Source organism: Cornus florida, unplaced genomic scaffold (genome assembly GCF_030987335.1).
Source record: "Cornus florida cultivar Cherokee Brave unplaced genomic scaffold, ASM3098733v1 CherokeeBrave_3.0.0_Hap2_Chr10, whole genome shotgun sequence".
In the NCBI taxonomy this organism is placed as follows: domain Eukaryota; kingdom Viridiplantae; phylum Streptophyta; class Magnoliopsida; order Cornales; family Cornaceae; genus Cornus; species Cornus florida.
Genome location: NW_026775580.1, coordinates 72,425,424 through 72,447,168, shown reverse-complemented (window position 1 = coordinate 72,447,168; position 21,745 = coordinate 72,425,424). Strand labels below are relative to the sequence as shown.

Sequence of the window (21,745 nt, the reverse complement as noted above, 5' to 3'; positions counted from 1 at the left end):
CATACAGAGAGAAACAGAGAGAAATAGAGAGAGGAAGATTAGGGTTTGGCTTAGACTAAGACTGAACCAAGGAAGGGAAATTGGTCTGCTTGTGGGTTGAACTAGGAGCAACAGTGGTCGGTGAAAGCAGTAGGTCGCCGGAATTATTAAAGACGACGGTTTAAGGTTTTGAACGGAAACCTAAAGGCAAGTCTCTATTCTAACTCTTCCCCCTAAACCTGTGTTCTGTGCATGCCTAGGTAGACTCCAAGGCTTTAATTGTGATACCCCCGAATTTCCGAATGTAGGTTGGCCAGGCCCACGCCCGAATACCCGAGGATATCAAAACAAATTGATAATAAACGAACACAGAGTACAAAAGAATAAAGAAGAATAAATAAAATGCTGACAAGAAACTAAAATGATAATCTAATAATAAACCTCATAATATATTTCCATTAATTAATAAACTCTTCTGATAAAACTGATCCTCCAAAATACAACTCGGGAATCCAAACTGTGTGGACCCCTAGAAAATCCAAACTAAACAAATGACAGTATTCTAAAACAGGAAACTGAATCATAAAGGAACTCCTATGTAGCATCGGAAGAATGAAGTAGATTGATCCCCGCTCAGCACGAACAACCTCTACTCGTGACGAACACCTGAAAAACAATGGTGGGTCAGGCCCACAAACAAGTTCTACTCTACTACAGTCCAAGCAGAGATCCGATACACGTATACATCCTAGTCAATCCAACAGTAACTAGTAGAGTCCGTATATATATATATATACACACTAAAGGAACCTCACTAGACTATAGGGTTGTCTCAACCTGAATAGTAGGCAACATGCAAAACGCACATATAGTGAGCATGAGTACCTAGACCTACCAGGGTACACAACTACACTATATCTAGCTACACATCCCTGGCGATATACGCACCCTAACCACTGATCCTGAGACTCAAGCTCATATCATGGCACCATACTTATATATATAAAATCTAGTGACCATCCTATCCAGTATAAATTAATCCTCCATAAGTCATTCAACTTGTTCTGCTGACCTGACTTGAATATAAGTAGGACTTAATATTTTAGTTAATCCATTCCCTTATATAATAAATTAATCCTCTATAAGTCATTCAACTTGTTCAGCTGACCTGACTTGAATATAAGTAGGACTTAACATTTTAGTTAATCCATTCCCTTATATAAAATAGGTAGGACTTAACTGATAAGTTAATCCGTCCCTAGAATGCCACCGTCCCATACCGGTGCATTAAACCACACAATCCAACAATTGATGTAATAATTAAAGAAATACATCAAACATTCCAGAAATAACTATGATAATATGATATCAAGTTATCACAGAATATGAATGACTTATTATTTATTTAAGCTCATATATCATATGTCCTACACAAACTGAATCTTATACATGATGATATTTTATTATATCGTCAAATAAGCATTCTCCATATCCAATTCATCCTACACATTTATTCTCAATTGCTAAAGCATTTTAAAAGATTAAATCCATTCGTTTGTGTAAACATTTAAATAGCAAGCATCGTTATGATTGAGTGTATTTAAATTTATTTAAACCCAAACCTAGTCCCTATTTAATGTTCAGGAATCCTAGGCATGTTTCTACGTTCCATCATTCCACATATATGAAAAATACATAATTCAAACATATAAAAATTCACACCAGAAATCAAATCAAAATCATGCATTTTTTAATTTATAACACAAGAACAGATATGACCCAGCCGGAAGTGTGGCCAACGAGGACGTTGGGCCCCAAAGGGGGGGTGATTGTGATGACCCTGTGGGCGGGTGTGCCGTGGGCGGGTGCGAGAGACACTGTCAGGCTACCACACTGGCGAGCTATAGGTGCACAGTCCCACATCGCCTGGGTAGAGGAAAGGTGAAGTGCTTATATGTAAGTGTGTCACCTCCAATTGGTATGAGGCCTTTTGGGGTGAAGCCCAAGAGCAAAACCGTGCGGGCTCAGGCCCAAAGCGGACAATATCATACCATGTGGTGGAGCGGGTCGTTACAAATGGTATCAGAGCCTGACCCAGCCGGAAGTGTGCCGACGGGGACGTCGGGCCTCCAAGGGGGGTGGATTGTGATGACCCTGTGGGCGGGTGTGCCGTGGGCGGGTGCGAGAGACACTGTCAGGCTACCACACTGGTGAGCTATAGGTGCACAGTCCCACATCGCCTGGGTAGAGGAAAGGTGAAGTGCTTATATGTAAGTGTGTCACCTCCAATTGGTATGAGGCCTTTTGGGGTGAAGCCCAAGAGCAAAACCGTGCGGGCTCAGGCCCAAAGCGGACAATATCATACCATGTGGTGGAGCGGGTCGTTACATTAATTAATGCTGAAACAAATTTTTTATGCATGTTTAAACTATATTTAAACTCGTTGAATTAAACTGGTTTGCAAATTCTTAAAGTTCTGTTAACTGGTTTTTGCTGTCTTTGAGTTTACGCTTTTTTTAATTGAGATTGTTGATGCATGTCGATGTCTTATAATTAATCTAGGATGTTGAATGAACACTAGAACAAGTATGTAAAACATTACAGAGGCTTTGAGTATAGCCGGAGGTAAGGAAGACGAAGCAGAAACACATAATGACTTCAGGGAGTGAGAGAGCAGGCTCCCAAAAGGAGGGAGCCAGCTCCCTCATTGATGGAGCTGGCTCTAAGGAGTATGGAGCCTGCTCCCAACTCCTTAGAGCAAGCTTCCAAGTTAATGGAGCAGGCTCTCAACTTATGAGAGCCTGCTCTCGTCCGAAACGCACAATTTTGGTCTTTTTAGGGGCTGTTTGGGCTGTCTGGAGTATTTTTAATCAGTTTAAATTGCACTGAAGGATGTAATTAATTATGATGGACCTATGAAAATATTAGGAAGCATTATCACATTAGTGTATTAAAGAATGAAGCAACATGAAGATAAAGAAAAGCCTACATGTTGAAAATTATTTTGTTAAGTTGTTTGCTTACTGAAACTTACCAAATCTTTCGCATATGATTTAATAATATTTAATCATATTTCAACAGTGTTATAAGGGTGATGGATTACCGGTAATTAACTAGGCTTAGTTTGGATTAAATTGATATTTAATTTATTAAAAACGGTATCAATTTCTGGATTGTTTGGAGGATTTAATTGCTTACTATAATGCTAGCATTTTGTGTATGTATGATTAAATAGTATTAATCATGTTTAAGCACTGAAATAAGCATAATTGATTAACTAAAACTGTAGTATTCTTATATGGAGTTAATTGATGTTTTAACGGTTTAGATTGCATCAATTGTTGGATTTATGGATTGTTATGAAATTTACGTTTAAGAATTTCACTATAATGTGTTCAGTAATGATTCTGATTATTATTATATTGTTCTGGATTATAATTGATGAACTGTTTGTACTATTTTGTCAATTGTTGGATTGATTATATGTGTATGTACCGGTATGGGATGGTGTCATATTAGGGACGGATTAGTTCAAAACACTAAATCTTACCTATTCTGGAATAAGTTGGATTAACTATAAAAGTTAAGTTCTACTTATATGTATGTATATGCACTGGTATGGGACGGTGGTATATTAGGGATGACTTAGTTCAAAACATTAAGACCTACCTATTCTGGGGACAGATTAGTTCAAAATACTAAGTCCTACCTATTCTGATGTAAGGTGGATTAACTATAAAAGTTAAGTCTTACTTATATATATGACAAGTCAATAAACATTTTGAATGTCATACCTTGAACGGATTTCATTTATATATCTTTATGGTGCCGTGATATGAGCTTGAGTCTCAGGATCATGGTTAGGGTGCGTATATCGCCTATGATGGATAACTTGACATAGTTGCTGTTCCCTGGTAGGTCTAGGTAAACATGACCACGTTACGTGCGATTTGCATGTTACCTTCTATTCAGGTTGAGACTACACTATAGTCTAGTGAGCGTCCTATATTGTGGATTTATGTCTATATAGACTACTTTAGTTATTGTTGAGCTATCTAGGATGTATCTGCGTATCGGGTTTCTGTATGGATTGTAGTAGGATAGGACTTGCATGTGGGCCTGACCTACTCCCTTATTTTTTAGGTGTTCGTCACTTCTAAGGTTAGAGCTTGATTGTTCAGAGCAGATACAGTCACTCACTTCTCTGACTACGTTGGACTGCTTTTTATATTTCGCTTTAGATTTTATTACAGTTGTTTACTTTTCAGTGTGGGATTTGGATAGGGGTCCACTAGATGGATTCCCGAGTTGTACAGATATTGGAAAGTTTGGAATTTATATTAATTTATAAATTTTGAGGATTTTATAATTAGAATCTTTTCAGCTTATTATTTTATTCTTATTTCATTTTAGTATTCTATGCTTTTTTACATATTAATTATCTGGTATCCCTCGGATCTGTGCTCGGACTTGATCACCCGTGACTCTAGAATCGAGGGGTATCACATAATTGCTATGTTCTGTATGAATATGATATTTATAACTTATGAATAAAACTATTTAAGTAAAGGTTGGGATGATTGGTACAAATATATTTGTAAAACGATATAAGTCCCAGAAAAATTGGAATAACATTTAGATAACACTTGATTTATTTGTTAAGTCGTGTTTAGATAATACTTGAATTATTTTTGTAGTGTGGATGCAACTACTCTATTCGGTGCGAATTTTTTGGGATGTTATGTATAACTTAGGCATGCAACTATGAAATTATAGGTTTGGATGATTTGTACAAATATATTTGTATCAGCCTGCATAACTTAAAAAAAGTTATGTTGTAAATCAAATTTACTTGAATTGATGAGTTGACTTAAAATGAATCATTAAAATCAGGAGTAATAAACAGTATTATATGCCAAATGCATTGTGTTAATATGTCAATGCATTGCCTCATTTTAAATAGGTCAGTCATTTGCATTTAATCATCGAAAGAAAATATCTAATTTCAATACATACATAATACACAAAATTATCAAAAGTCGGTCAACCACTACATTTCCAGATATACCAAAATATACATACCATATAAAACAACTTGCACAAATTCCAAAAGGCTACAAGTACGCAGACGTAAATGAACAACATCATAAAATTAAAGTCAAATACATATTGGAATGACTGTCAAGAATCAAAGAGTCGTTGTTGAATTGGTCGGTTCATCTCCGAAATTAGCATGTGGGACGTTGGCGTGCCAGTCGATTGGTCAATTTTTTACATCTGGTGTCTTTGAATATGATGATGGGACAAAATGTAATTCAATTTACATCTGGAGTCATTGTTAAATACATGTTCCACCTTGATAGCATACTTGCCTGGTTAGTTAATGGAGCATTGAGTTCACCACCATTAATAGGGGAATTGTAAGCCGGTTTCGAAAATCGTCTATTTTGCATTACATGTGGTGGTGGCGTCACATATGAAAATTCTTATAGTTACAACAATATTAACATTTACAAACGGGTGGTAAGGGATTGTTCAACTTTGACTATTACCTGCCACTCCGGATACAAGGGCTTTAGTGAAATTCTACAACATAATAATGAGATTTATTACGTATGCATAATTTAATAGACAAATTGTATTACTTATGAAACTACATGGAAAACGATAAGGGGAGAAAAGTATCTCAACCTGAACTGTTCCTTTCGTTGAGTTCATCTTATCGTGACTCTTTAGTTCTGTGGTTGATTTCAATCTCTTAAATTTTCATTAACCCGAGGGTCTGAATTGCTAACCGGGTCCTTATCTGAACCCGAAATCAACTAAGGACGCTGTCGTCCTTTCCTATGTCAATACATAATATTTGTGCCATTCCAAGGCTTATAATAAATAAATAAATAATAATAATAATAAAAATGAGATCTTAGCTACAAAATGTGTCAAAACAATCCACTAACCCATCAAAACTTGTGGAGGAACGTCGTCCACCACTTCCTTTTTGTATCCTGAAAAATGTTAATAATAAAATGGGATAAACCAACCGCTCAATAGGAAGTGTCTAAGACACACTTCTTACGACCCCGTGAATTCACATAAGAATAGAGTACGAGTGAACGGGATCGTGTCTCGAGAAATAAGTAAAGCAATAATTATATCCACAAGTACGTATACAAGTCATCCGATTACTAAGTGTGTAATATATGCCAATGAAATTCCATGTCATGTAATGTTGCTTCCCATTTTTTCAAAATAATATCGTTTCACCTTTTCAAACCGTTAGTACAATCTGACCCATGGCAACTCCATGGCGTCACGAGAGGAGGATTAACTAACTCTCCCCAACCACTTGGTAACTCCAACGCACCACGCTAGGGTCTCTCACTAGTCCCTTCTAGACCACACTAACGCCACGGACCACAAGACAACTCCTAGGTGTCCGGGTTTTCACAAACACTTTTCAAAAACATTTTCCCCAAAATGATTTCTTTTGCCTTTTTAAAACACCTTTCCCTTTTTTTTCCCCAATGGATGCATGAGTGCTTCATGCCATTAAATACTGATTCAACAATAAAATTCCATCTACATCAAGATTTCATATTTGAAAGAAGTTCTACGTATTTATTGTCATAACTACAATATCACTTTTCACAGTAATTGAAAATCATATGGTCATATAATACATCAATACTAAGCATGTTTCTTCAACACAAAGAATATAATCATATTCATAAGCACAATTAACATATAACATACATTTATCAGCTTAAATACAAACAACCACAACAAACATGATCGAGATAATTGAAATTAAACATGCATAGAGTCAAATTAGAGGAAAAAATTCACAAGAAATCCAATAAATTGTGGATTAGAGCACCCCTACCTCAAGAAACGAAGAAAACCCCAATTCAGCCCAAAAATTCAAAATTCAAAGGGTGGCCAATTCAAGATCTGCTCCGATCAAAACGTAGTCCTTAGTGAGCTTGTCAACTTTGCTTTCTATGGTAAAGTCGAAATCCAAGTGCAAATGGGAGAAATCAAGGCTTATAATGGTAAAAAAAATAAAAGAAAAAAAAAGAAAGGAAAGAGATGCTGTAGAGAAAGAGAAGCTGAGCACAAAATGGGAAGGAAATGGTCAGATGGTGACCATTTGGTCATGGTAATGACCACACACAAAGTGGTAGGTCCCACAAAAACATAAATATCCAATTTTTGTTATTATATGCACATAACCCCCCGCCCCCCCCCCCCCACCCACACATATATGATACCACACACATTTGAACACATCTCCACATAAATACATCAAATAAACATGCATGAAGTACAATGAACTCAAAATAAAATCTCCGTACATAACAACCCCGGTAGCGGGTCCCACTTTGGGATCTCTCGGCCCAAAAAATTGAAAAATGCCGAAATGGCAACCGATACTTTTCCAAGAGTCTTGAACTCAAGGAAATGCCCCAACCACCTCTAGGGACTCACCCGGCATACTCCACGGTGTTCGGTATGCAAAACGAGATAAGACAAAAATACCCCCCGAAAAATTAGAAAAATCCCAGAAAAAGGAAAATGGTAAAAATTGGAAATATTACATTTACACTTGAGGCTACTAGGGATTTTGTCAGTGCTTTTGTTGCTCCCAATTTTGCCTTTTGCCTTTACTACAACTATAAATTACATTCATCTCAGCAAACCAACGACTACAGTTTTGTGACTTACTAAGATTATTAAACAAACACAATGTATCAGGAATCTAAAGCCCTCAATTTCAAACCAAATTCAAACTAAAGCCAATCCATTTTCTATAACGTTAGGATAGGACTATAGAAAAAATTAAAGTCAATGAATATATTTAATTTTGTACAATAATGTGACATTTTAATTTTTTATTTTACGTTTTCCAACTGAGGCATGAACTTCAAATCTTTTTTGGGGCTGGTATTTTCTTAAAATTTAAAACTATGTTAAGTTACTAATTATTACGACTACTCATAATTCTCAATTACCATTACAAATAATATCAAACAAAAACATATGGGCCATTCCGTATAACAAAGTACATCCTAACTCTTTTTTTGTATGTATCAGCAATTAAATTTGAACAATTTCCCATCCATTTATTAATTATCAACTATATACTGATACTTAAAAATATAAATCCTTCTCCAACATTAATTAGGGTTCACATGTCATAAAAAAAGGTTAAGAATTATTCTTCAAAATATGAACCAAATTAATCATAAGAACAATAAATGTAATAGTTGTTTCCAACATTAATTATGGTTCGAAAATCATTAAAAAGGGCAAAATTTTTTTCTTCAAAATACGATCCTAAAGAATTAGTACAATGATAAATGCAATATTGGTTAAAAAAAAAAAATACAATATTTTTTTTCCAATATTAATTAAGGTTCAGAATTAAATAAAAATGAACCAATTTGTTATTTATTTACAAAATACGAATCCAAATAATCATAAGAACAATAAATGCAATATTTGTCTCAAACATTGATTAAGGTTCAGATACAATACAATACAATATATATAATCTTTAATAGTGGTTCAGTTCAGGAATAAACTTATAAATACATCAACAAACTCAGAAAAAACAATCCTAATATATTGGAAACGACTTTAACTTACAATATTGAAAAGAGGTAAGTCTTTATCTTTGTAAACCCAAATAATTTACGCTAGACACATTCACAGTCTTTCTCTTCTCTCTCTTCCTTCTTATAACTTTCCTTGGAAATAATTATGTATGGAAGTAAAGAAAGAAATAAGAACAACTTTTAGGAAAGAGATGAGACCTCTCTCTCTTGTTTTGATAACAAATAAAAATATGATTCTATTTTGGGCTTTGGAGAGAAGAAGATACAATAAATAAAGGGCTTTTGAAATTTCAATTTTCAAATTGGCTGCAACACTGTTCTGATATACGTATATATTATGCGTATAATCCATATATATTATGCGTATAATTTATATTTCCATAAATACAGATTTTAACCTTTGTACTTTTTACCATGGAATGGAACAGGAGCACTATTCCACTTGAGACGATTTCTGTTGAAAATAAACTTGATTTTAGAATTTTAGTTGTAATTTGTATTTTCAAGTCTTTGGTATACATGATGCATTTGTGCATTTCATGTTAGTGGGGTAGTAAATGGTTTTGATGAAGAAGGTTATGGAAGACTAAGAGGTATGGGAGTTAAGTCTCTTAAATACTATGTTAGTGGGAGTTTCTATTTGTGTTAGTGGAAGACATGAGAGTTAAGTCTACTAAATACTATATTAGTGGGATTAGTAGGAGTAATTGAACATTGAAATGTAATTGGTTACATATGTCTTAGAGCCTATATAAACTCATGTACTATGCCTATTTTATGAGGAGAGAAAAGTTGAAGAAGAATAAGATGAAATAGAAGTGGAATAAAATAATTATTCAAGTATTCCTTTATATCATTCTCTTCTAAAATATTATTGAGTATTGTGTGTATCTAGGCTACTATTTCCAACAAAGTGGTATCAGAGAAAAAGCCAACAAAGTGGTATCAGAACTAGGTTCCATATCAGAGCCAGGTTCCATATCAGAGCTAGGTCATTATCAGTGCCAGATTTCATGTTCAGAACCTAGACGATCCTGAAGGCCTGACGAAGTTGATCCTAGAAGGTTCAACATTTGAGAAAAACATGTTTCTCCTTGATGATGATGAAGGGGAGAAAATGTATTTTCTTAGTGAGAAGATGATGTTCTCTAATTACATAAGAATGAGAATCACCATGACTTCATACCTCAAAGCATGTGATTTGTGGGATGTTGTTGGATTAAAGCCAAAGAATGGCATGTCCAACAAGCTTCGAGAAAAGAAAGAAGAAAAGGCATTGGTAGTGTTGCAGAAAGCAATACATCAAGAAATTTGGGAGTATTTTGGAGAGTCCAAAACTCCAAGTTGTGTTTGGAAGATACTCGAGACCAACATTTCAATCATAGAAGTGAATCACTACCCATGGAGTATTGGGTACAATGCTTTGAGGATGATGAGTTTACCAAGGCTGATTATGAAAGTCTTGAGGAAAAAGGTGTGGAGAATGAAGAGGCTTATAATACAAATCAAGTTGAAGAATTTGAAGAACAACTTGAAATGGTGAATGAGGAAGAGATAAAGAAATGTGTTGAAGAACGGATTAAAAAAGTGGGGGAAAATGAAGTTAAAAGAGAAGACAAAGGAGAAGAAAGTGTTAAAGAAGATGCACAAGTTGATGAATTTGGTGCATTAACATCTTCAGGTATGGTTACAAATTCCACCTTGAAAGAAGTTATATTTGAATTATTTGATAAAATTATGATTTATTCATATTCATCTCAATTGGAAAAAGAAATCAAATATTATGAAAATTATGTTCATGTTGTGGAGAATGAAGAACTTCTCTTAAAGAAAGTTATTTCAAAGAAGTATGAGATTGAAGCCCAAGATGATAAGAAATTCTCAAATTATTTTTAAAAAAATAGTTTCGAGAATTTTGTAATTGATACAGATTGGGTGAATATGGAGTTATTTTTTGACTCTAAAGAAAAAGCATATGTGAAGTTAAAAAGTCATAAAAAATTCAATAACAAAAACGATTAATGGTGCATTTGTATAAAGAGGGTGATATATGATTATGTGAAGACATCAAATAAGCATTTGAAATTTTTTCACATGTCATATACATCAATGGAAATGGCCAAGAAGATTGTTGCAGATGAAGGAGGTGGAACTTAAGATAAAGTAACAAACTTTTGATCGACTTTGAAGTTACAAAATCAAGTTTAAAGGGGGGTGTTGAAAATAAACTTGATTTTAGAATTTTAGTTGTAATTTGTATTTTCAAGTATTTGGTATACATGATGCATTTGTGCATTTCATGTTAGTGGGGTAGTAAATGGTCTTGATGAAGAAGTTATGTAAAACTAAGAGGTATGGGAATTAAGTCTTCTAAATAGAATGTTAGTGGGAGTTTCTATTTGTGTTAGTGGAGACATGAGAGTTAAGTCTACTAAATACTATGGTTGTGGGATTAGTGGGAGTAATTGGGCATTGAAATGTAATTGATTACATATGTCTTAGAGCCTATATAAACTCATGTACTATGCCTATTTTATGAGGAGAGAAGAATAAGATGAAATAGAAGTGGAATAAAATAATTATTCAAGTATTCCTCTATATCATTCTCTTTTAAAATATTATTGAATATTGTGTGTATCTAGGCTACTATTTCTAACAAAGTGGTATCAGAGTAAAGTCAGAAAGTGGTATCAGAGAAAAAACCAATAATTTCTGTCCTCCCTTAGGGTCTTCACTCTTCACATCATCCACCCACCTTTCACAAGTCCCAACCCAAGTTAAAAAAGTCAAACTTCTCCACTTCCTAACATCTTCTCCCACCCTAAATGTCCCCTGTGACAATAACTTTAGAAATAGGACAACCACATATGAAGATACCTTTGCATAATTCTTCTCTTAAAACTGTAAAAACCAAATCCACTTAATTCATGCAGTAATATAGCCACCTTCCCTTATAGTTCGGATCCATTGTTATAGCGTCTTTGGTGTTGTAGCTGTTACAACATGTTTCAATGCCTTTACATCTGTTTTTTAAAATCAAAATATGAATTTTTTTTTATTTTATTTTAAATGCAGTCATATCTATTTGCAACACATTATTTCGTGTTTTAATACATTTTGTGTGTGTGTGTGTGTGTGTGTGTTGAAATATACATGAGACGTCTTGAAATCAGACATAAGGACGTTGAAAAACGCTTCACCAGCTACAATAGCAGGTGTAGCTACAATACCAAAGGTGTTACAGGAGCATAATTCTTCTGTGTACCTTGGCTATTGTTTGACAAGTCAATAATGGATCTTCTATGTCATTCAACTAGAAATGCCTAATCCTTTGGAGCTACTGACCCATGATTTTAGGTGCCGCTGTTAACTTCTTTGGATGCAAAGAGATAATGACATAGACCAATTCCATTCCTGTTATTGATTAGACCAAATACAAAGTTAGAATAGAGTAAGTTTTAAATTAATTTTTTCAAAATACCCTTGTAATATATCAATTATATTAAAGGAATGACATATTCTTAAGCCGAATAGGGACCGTTGTCGATCCTAAAAAATACTCGGACATAAATAGAGAAGTATATTGTGAGAAATAAGATGCCGAAGATGACTCATCAACTATAGTATTGCTTGGATGTATCTCCTCTTGAATCATGTGTTGATGGCTGCTTTGGATTTTTTTGATAAAATAAATTGAATGTTCTCTTGATACGGAGTACCATTTTCGACTCTGGTATTAGTCAACCAAATTCAATCACCATGCAAAAAATCAATTTTGGCAATTGAGTTTACACTCGACTCATCTTTGTGGCTTCGGCTGGTTCAATTGACGATACTCAAAGTCGAAGATTTTTTTTTTTTTTTTTTTTCAACATCTAAGTTCTAACATATTGAGAATTCTCACCAATTTTTGTTTTCCTACTATCCCTCCTTTTTATCATGTCACGTTGAGAATTTTTGCTATCCTCCACCTTCTTAAAGGAAATGTTGGGAATTCAAGTTCTACTAAGGATGTGTATTGATTGTTGAGGTGAAAATTTTCGTTTGGACTTCCAATACTTCCGCTAATAAAGTCAATTAACCAGACAACACTTCCAAAATAGATACAAACCAAGCACGGTTTCTGTCTCACCACCAATGACTACAATCTAGTCACGTCCTCTTTACCTCACAAGATTGACCTCTCAAGATTTAAGGTTCGGGTGCTCGAAAAGACATAGAAATAAAGTGGGTGTATAAATTACTTGTCAAGACACAAAAATAAAAAAATAGAGTAATGCTACTATGAGGTCTCCTCATGAGATTTCTCATGAGCTTTCTTCTTCTTCTTCTTCTCCTCCTCCTCCTTTTTTTTTTTTTGTCATGATTATGTATAAATTTTGAGACACAAATACAACTATTTGAAAGAGGACTAAACAATGATTTTATAGTTAAAATTTTGTTCAAAAATTCATTTACAGTAGCTCATACAAGTCGGTCAAAGTTAATAATGTAATTTAGATAAAAAAAGAGTATAAAATTTTGACCAACTTGTGTGATTTGTTAATAAATTTTTGAACGAAATTTTAACTATATAATCCCCATTTCATCCACTTCTAAGTAGTTGTGTTCCTACCTCAAAATTTGTACACAATCATGATAAAAATGAAAAATGAAAAACTCATAAAAAAATCTCATGAGAAAGACCTTATAATAACATTAATCAGATAAAAATAAATTTCTTGCATCCCTTCCTAGGTTTGTTTGTTAGTTGGACTTGGATCCTTTAAGTTAAATATTCTTTAAGTTATCCTAAGTTGTATTCCTTATAGATTGACATGTTACATTTAAATCTATCTACTGCTGGTGTAAAAATTACACCGTTTTGAATTAAGGAAAATTCACCATACTCTAACGATGTTATTTCTCCCTCATCTTTTCCAAAAAAAATCCTCCCTTTCTCTCCTCTTGTTTATCCCACGATTGAGGGAATATTTTGCGTCAAAAATGAATGTTCTTTGCCATGGAATTAAGATGGACGAAAATGTGATTGTAAGACATGCAACTTTTACTGCGCGACTTGTTTGAAGATAGGAATAAAGAGGAGGGAGGGGGATGATTTTTATTTGGAAAAGATAAGGGAGAGATAATGGCATTAAACGTTGTTAGAGTATGGTGAATTTTTCTTAATTCAGAACGATACAATTTTTAAATTTTGGTAAATTTTTCGTATCTCAAAATAGTACAGTTTTCAAACTTTTTTTAAATTAGTTGACGTGATTTAATATGAGTAATAGATAGATTTTAAATGTCACGTGTCAATCGGTAGAAAATTCAAGGATAACTTAGAGAATTCAAGTCCTTGTTAGTTTCTTTTGTGGGGTCCCCGTAGATATGAATTTCTTGTGTGAGAGATTTCATTAGCCATTGACTTTTTGCAAACAGCTAATTAGTGAAAAATAAAAAATTTCTTGCATCTTCAAAAATAAAAAAATCTCTCCAAAGACTGGCTGGTTACTTTCTTCTATAAAGTCTATTATGTATAAATGAATTACGTGAAGTTGCATTGCAGTTGGACCTTCTGCAAACAAATAATTTATAGCGTACTCCTATTGGCTATTACAAAATATTCTTTTACCATCTAATGGCTATCAACGATCAAGTCCTCAATTTGAATGAGTCTCCAACGTACTAAAGAGGGCGCATTGTTATTATATTTTTATATTCTTCTATTTCTCCCCATTTTTTTTTTTTGTTTTTTTCTTCTTCTTCTTCTCATTAACGTGGCTTACATTTTTATATGAGAAGACATTTTTATATTGATGTGGCTATTACAAAATATCATTTACGAAAGGACATTTTACTTCCCATCTAGTGACTATCAACGACCAAGTCCTCAATTTGAATGAGTCTCCAACGTACTAAAGAGGGCACTTTGTTATTATTTTTTTCTATTCTTCTAGTTCTCCCCCTTTTTTTTTTTTAGTTTCTCTCGTTGACGTGACTTGCATTTTTACATGACAAGTAAGAACAAAGTTGAACAAACGAAATATATATATTCTCTTTTTTTATTACTTACCCAAGAAAACAAAAAACAAAAAAGCAAAAGATAACACAAATATTGTTGTTAGACTTTCAGACTTAATTTTTATTTTTACATTTTTATTCAATTAAATTTAAAATCCAAATTCAGCCCCCATGACATTTTAAAACTATATTTACATAGATGAGTTTCTTCGTGTCAGATCATAATCTAACATGTACGGTACGTTGAATGTGTCATCAAGTCTCTATGTTCTGTAAATTCTACAATGACTTAGAAATTTATAAATTCTACGTACACTGACTTGGAAAAAAAAAAAAAGAAGGAAAAATTACATATAAATGGAGTCAAAGTTTCATATTTACTTAGAGGCTGAGTCAAAGTTCCATATTTCTCTAAAATGGATTGCTGAGGTGGCATATGATTTTTTACTGTTTAGAAATTGTGGTGCCTAAAATACCCTTCCGCGAAGGTACTACTTTTTCTTCGAAGGTACTACTTTTTTGAACTGAAGGTACTACTTTTTGGCGTCCAGGTACCATGTTTTTTAAACTCCCGCGAAGGTACTACTTTTTCTCCGAAGGTACTACTTTTTTGAACTGAAGGTATTACTTTTTTATTAGGGAAGGGCATTTTAGGCACCACAATTTTCTAAACAGTAAAAAATCATGTGCCACCTCAGCAATCCATTTTAGAGAAATATGAAATTTTGACTCAGTGTCTAAATAAATATGAAACTTTGACTCTTTCCCAAAAAAAAAAAAAAAAAAAAACAACAGACTTGGTCAATAGTACATACATGTCAAACAAGGTACAAGGCATGTTAATGAGCAGTGTAAATTCTTCCACGTCCATGTGAGTATTGTCCGTATCTATTATATATATTAACACATCCGCCTTCAACAGTAAATCATAACTTACATACAACTCTAAACAGCTAAAGCCATTATGTGCGCTCCATTTTTATTCATTGTCATTTCTCTGCTCCTATCTTCACCATTTTCATCTTCAACACTTCTTTCAATAACCAAAGGCTCATCCCTGTTTGTGGAGAAACCAAATAAGGTTCTAATTTCACCAAACGGTGTGTTCTCTTCCGGATTTTACTGGTGGGCAACAACACATATTGCTTTGCAATATGGTACAGTCAATCATTGAATGATGGAAGTCACACAGTAGTTTGGATGGCCAATCGAGACATACCAGTTAATGGAAGACGCTCAAAGCTCTCCCTGCTAAAAACTGGTAATATTATCTTGACAGATGCTGATAGTGTTATTTGGGCCACCGACACCACGACGACTTCTTTCGTGCAGCTGGAACTTTATGATACTGGTAATCTTGTTCTTCATACTTTGGAGGGTAAAATTCTTTGGCAAAGCTTTAATTCACCAACGGATACTCTCCTTCCTCTACAACCACTCACCCAAAACACAATGCTTGTTTCATCAAGAAGCCAAAGCAATTACTCTTCCGGTTTCTACATGCTCTATTTCAATGTTGACAATGTGCTCAGCCTCCAATTTGATGATATTGAAATCTCCAGCTTTTATTGGCCTAACCCATGGGCGCAACCATGGGATCTTGGAAGGATCACGTACAACAACAGTAGAATTGCAGTACTCGATCCCTCTGGCCATTTCATTTCATCTGATAATTTTAAGTTCTCGGCTGCAGATTTGGGCACAGGGCCTAAGAGAAGATTGACTGTTGATGTTGATGGCAACATTAGATTGTATAGTCTAAATGAGAAGTTGAGAGCTTGGGTTGTAACATGGCAAGCCAAGTCCAACCCATGCACCATTCATGGCATTTGTGGACCCAACAGTGTGTGCACTTATCATCGTAAAGGAGGTAGGAGATGCAATTGCATACCGGGATTCAAGATGAAAAATCACACAGATTGGTCATATGGTTGTGAACCATATTTCAATCTCTTGTGCGACGCTGAGGCTGTTTTCATCAAACTTCCTCATGTTGATTTCTTTGGCCAGGAAATTGGGTACTTCCCAAATAAAACCTTCGAGAGGTGTAAAGAGATGTGTTCCCAGTCTTGCAATTGCAAAGGGTTTCAATTGAAATATGACAGAACTAATGGTTACAATCTTTGTTACACCAAGGCTCTGTTGCTCAATGGATATCACTCGGAGGGATTTGAAGAAACCATGTACATAAAATTGCGCAAATCTAATCTCTCCTCCTATGATAAGCCGACTCAAGAATTCCGATTAGATTGCTCGCAACAAGTTACAACACCCCTTTACAGAAATTACAAGAAGAAGCAAGAAAACAGCACGGTGAAGTTCATGCTTTGGTTCGCCTGTGGATGTGGAGGAGTTGAGATCATTGGTTTCTTGTTTGTGCTGTATGTCTTGTATAGAAACCGTCAAGGCTCTCGTGCAACTGAGAAAGGTTACCTTCAAGTAGGAACTGGATTCAGAAAATACACATATGCTGAGCTTAAGAAGGCGACGCGCAATTTCAGCATAGAGAATGGGAGAGGAGGCAGTGGTGTTGTATATAAAGGTACTTTGTCTGACAATAGAGTTGCAGCAATCAAGCGTCTTACGGAAGCCAATCAGGGCGAAGAGGAATTCTTAGCAGAAGTAAGCACCATTGGGAGGCTTAATCACATGAACCTGACAGAGACTTGGGGTTATTGTGTGGAGGGAAAGCACAGGCTTTTGGTGTATGAGTACATGGAGCATGGTTCTTTAGCAGAAAACATAACTTCCAACACACTTGATTGGAAGAAGAGGTTTGAAATTGCTTTGGGTACTGCAAAAGGCCTAGCTTATTTACATGAAGAATGCTTGGAGTGGGTTTTACACTGTGATGTAAAGCCTCAGAACATACTCTTGGACTCGAATTACCAACCCAAAGTGGCCGATTTTGGGCTGTCTAAACTCTTCAACAGAGGTGGGATTGGTAATTCTAGCTTCTCTAGGATGAGAGGAACTAGAGGTTACATGGCTCCGGAATGGGTTTTTAATCTTCCCATCACGTCCAAAGTTGATGTCTATAGCTATGGTGTTGTCATGTTGGAGATTATAACAGGAAGAAGCCCAACTGGTACTGTCCATGCCATGGATGATAATGGGGGGATGGAGCAGAGAAGGTTGGTCACATGGGTGAGAGAGAAGATGCATGAAACTACAGGAAATGGATCATGGATCGAAGAAATCATAGGCACTGCCATGGATGGTGAATATGACAAAAATAAGATGGAACTTCTGGTTAGAGTGGCTTTGCAATGTGCAGAGGAAGACAAAAATGCAAGACCCACCATGAGTAAGGTAGTTGAAATGCTTTTGGGTCTTTAAAATGATTAGTTTGAAGAGTCATCCATTCCTTATAGATGCATGTGATAGTTTGAAATTTGAGTACGTCGTTGAGGAATTAGTAGAGGAAGACCAAGATGAAAGGTCCACCATAAGTAAGGTGGGGGAGGTCATTTTGGTAATGGCTTTTAAAAGAGTCAGCGTTGGTACGTATTTGGATTATACATGGCAGTTTAAAAAATTGAGTATATTGACTCTTTATATATATATATATATATATATACACACACAGTGGCGTAGTCAAAAATTTCTTTCAGTGAGGGCAATCTTTAATAGCAATAATATATAAATATATATATAATTTGAATCAAAATAATATATATATAAATTAAAACATTAATTCATAATATTTTTATTCAGTACATTTATAACTGCCCTCAACAATTTTTCATATTCTGAAAACGTTGAAAAATAACATTATTGTCAACAGTACTAAATATGTCTCTCTCAATATACATAACCTATCATTCATCCATTGGTCTTCCATTCAATTGCGCAGTTGAGTTTTCAAAATATTCATGGCATAATAATCGTAAATTTAGATGATAAAAAATAAAAAAAAATCAGATTACCGGTCTTCGCACTGCATATTTGTTTTGGATTTTGTGAAATTTTGAAATGTTAAAGACTCGTCGAAAGAAAAATGTTGAAGACTGAATATGTGATGGAAACAAATCATTTGTTTGTGGTAAAGTAAAAAATGTGAAAGAATATCTTGTATTTTTGGAGAAGAAAATGGAAAAAAATATCATATTTTTTGGAAAGATTATATTCCTTTTATTTTATTTTATATATTTTTTGTGTAATACCGTGAATGGTCATTTGGTTATATATATATAGTATATATATGTGCCACTGTCAAATTTTAGTGGGGGTAATTATACAAATATAAAAATCTTTCTACATAAATTAAAAAAAAAATTAAAAATTCAGTGGGGGCAGATGCTCCCACTTGTCCCTCTGTGGCTACGCCACTGTATATATATATATATATATATTATATTGGTTTCCAAGATATTATCTTCTTAGTGGTAGCAACAAAGCTAGATGGAAGTATTCTTAGAAAAATAAATGCAACTTATCTTGCTCTAAATCCTAAGATCCCTCTACCCCACCTTCCCCAAATAATATTAGGTTATTTCTTGTTGTAATGTGCTTTACAAATGTATTTCTAAACTTTTAACCATCAAATTGAAATCTATTCTACTCCAAATTATCGACATTGCAAGGTACAACATAAAAGGTCTTTTATGAGGAGCTAAACACCTCGTGGAAACGCATTCACACAACGCAAGAAATTTCACTTTTAACAAGGGGCCAAAACGCTTTCTACGAGGGACATCGCCTATTGTGGATCCCCTGTCATAGTTGACAAGTCGCTTTCTACAACGAATTTCACCCGTTGTAGAAAGACCACTTTTTACAATGGGCCATGCCTGTTGTAGAAAATAAGATTTCTACTATGGGCATAGCCCCTCGTAAAAAGCAATTTTAAAAGAAATAAATAATAAATCAATAAAAATGCCTGCTTTACATTGTCCCCAACAGAAGTCAGTACACTAACCAAACACAACCAGAACTCCACCCAAAGACATATCCACACCAAGCGTACAACGGACATGATACTAAATAAAAAAGAGTTCAAGTAATAGGAAAAAGGAAAATTTGCATCTAAATCCTACTAATCACAACAAATAGATCCCAAATTTATTTTATATTCATTAAAGATTACAAAGTTTCATTCATTGTTATTATATTTATACAAGGAATAGAAAAGTTTCAATACTAACACAACCAAGATATTTTCCACCAAGCTCATATTGCAAGAACTTCACTCCCAAAGCATTCAAGGCAAGATTCCAAGCAGCCAAACATAACTGAAAATGAACTATAAAATTTTAGCCAAAACTCTCACTAAAGAACTCAAGAAAAAAAATCATATTAATAAACATAAGTTAGTACACAATTCTATCTATGAATAATCTGCATGAAAGAAGTGAAGTCCGTAATTGATAAATCTAGTTTTGTATGCATTATCACAAGCTTATATGTTCAATTCGGAAAATAAGCTTTATTTAGAAATAAATTAAATTGTTGTGGTCTAGAAATAAGGCATGAGGGAGGAAAAGAACCATTGTGTTACAGTACTTATGATTGAAACAGCTAAAGGAAAAATAAAATTTTATCTTTAAAATGCAAAGGAAATCTTTAAGTAGTTGGCTAACTCACTCGATTCCATTAGAGTCTAGCATTTCTCTTTATAACAATGACGATTGACCGACTTAAAAAGGTTTTTTCATCAAACCTGGCAGTTGAATGCTGTGGTTTTTGAAATCCCATTCTATGGCAATGTAATTGACAAACAAAATGAGTTTTTATATAACAAGAATGTAAAAATAAGACATTGAAATAAATTGTAGAAAAACTCACCAAGATTAGTATAGCTAAGTTGAAATAATTGATGAAATCAATATATTATTGTTTTCATGTTGGACTCGGTGACCTGAAAAACTAATTATTAAGTTTTTGCCTCAAAGAAAACTAGACTCAGTGAGAATGTGAGAGGAAACAGAGGGTTTGGTTTCAAAATTGTCCTATTAAGATAATAGGTTGAATCTCAATATTGTCCTCTACCATTCCTCATAAGGCTATTTTCACATTGTGTACATAGAATTATTTTCTTTTTAAAACTTGTATTCTACCAAATAATTCCTTCTGTTGTCCAATTCCTTAAATGGTAAGAGACTCCTTACTTGGAGCAGGTCCAATGGGGTAGATTCCGACGATTTTGGGCCAAATTTGAAAATTGGGCCGCTCCAATGGGGTAGCCAAAAATTAGGCCCCACTTGTTGGATAGCGGAATGGGTCGCGGAATACCGCGATCCTGTTGGCGATTCGCGGGCCTGCATATATATATTTTTTAATTTTTTTATTCTGGCCCAAAACTTTCTTTTAGCCTAAAACACTGTAGTTGAAGGCATGTTTGCATGAAAAAAAGGGAAAAAAATCAGTTTTTCGGTTGATTTTGGTCTTTTTTTTTTTCCCTCAAAATAATTGAACCAAAGAGCCGTTAAGGCACTGTTTGGCTAACACAAACAGTGCCTTAAAGGCTTTTTGGGCAAAAAAAGTTAAAAAAATAGATAAAAGTGCTTTTTTTTTTTTTATTTAAAATTTGCTTTTTAAAATTTTCCTACTAACATATAGCCGTTTTAGGCACTGTTTGGCTGACCCAAACAGTGCTTTAACGGCTATATTGGCACAAAAACCAATTTTTGATTTTTTTTTTTTTTTGAAAAAATTCATTATATATATAAATATATTTATTTTAAAAAAAAATCTTTCATTTTTCCTCTATAAATACATCAACCCCTACTATTATTCATTTCATATCCAACTCATCTTCTCTAGTTTTCAACCTATAACTACCACCACTAAGTCATTTTCTCAATCTTTTAGTTATATTTTTTTACTCAAGTTTAATTCCATAGATCCTCCACCACCATATTACAGCTACAATTCCCAATTCAACCAATCAAATGATAATTTTGATCCCTTCTTATTTGTTGGAGAAGAATCTCAATTTGTTGGAGATGAATCTCAATTTCCGTCTCATTAACCTTCTCAAGTTTCTAACATTCCTACTGAAGTGCCACAATCCAGTAACTCCCAACTTCCTAGAAAGCAAAGGGTTATTCGGCCTCCTAATTGGTCTACGGTTGAAGATGAGGCTTTATGTTATGCGTGGATGGCCATTAGCACTGATGTGTTCATCGGTTCATACCAAC

At 34.3% G+C, this 21,745-nt stretch overlaps 1 pseudogene; it reads left to right on the top strand.

The window, feature by feature from the left end:
• Positions 1 to 15,238: 15,238 nt before the first annotated feature.
• LOC132279452 (putative receptor protein kinase ZmPK1) lies at positions 15,239 to 18,046 on the top strand (annotated as a pseudogene).
• Positions 18,047 to 21,745: the final 3,699 nt, after the last annotated feature.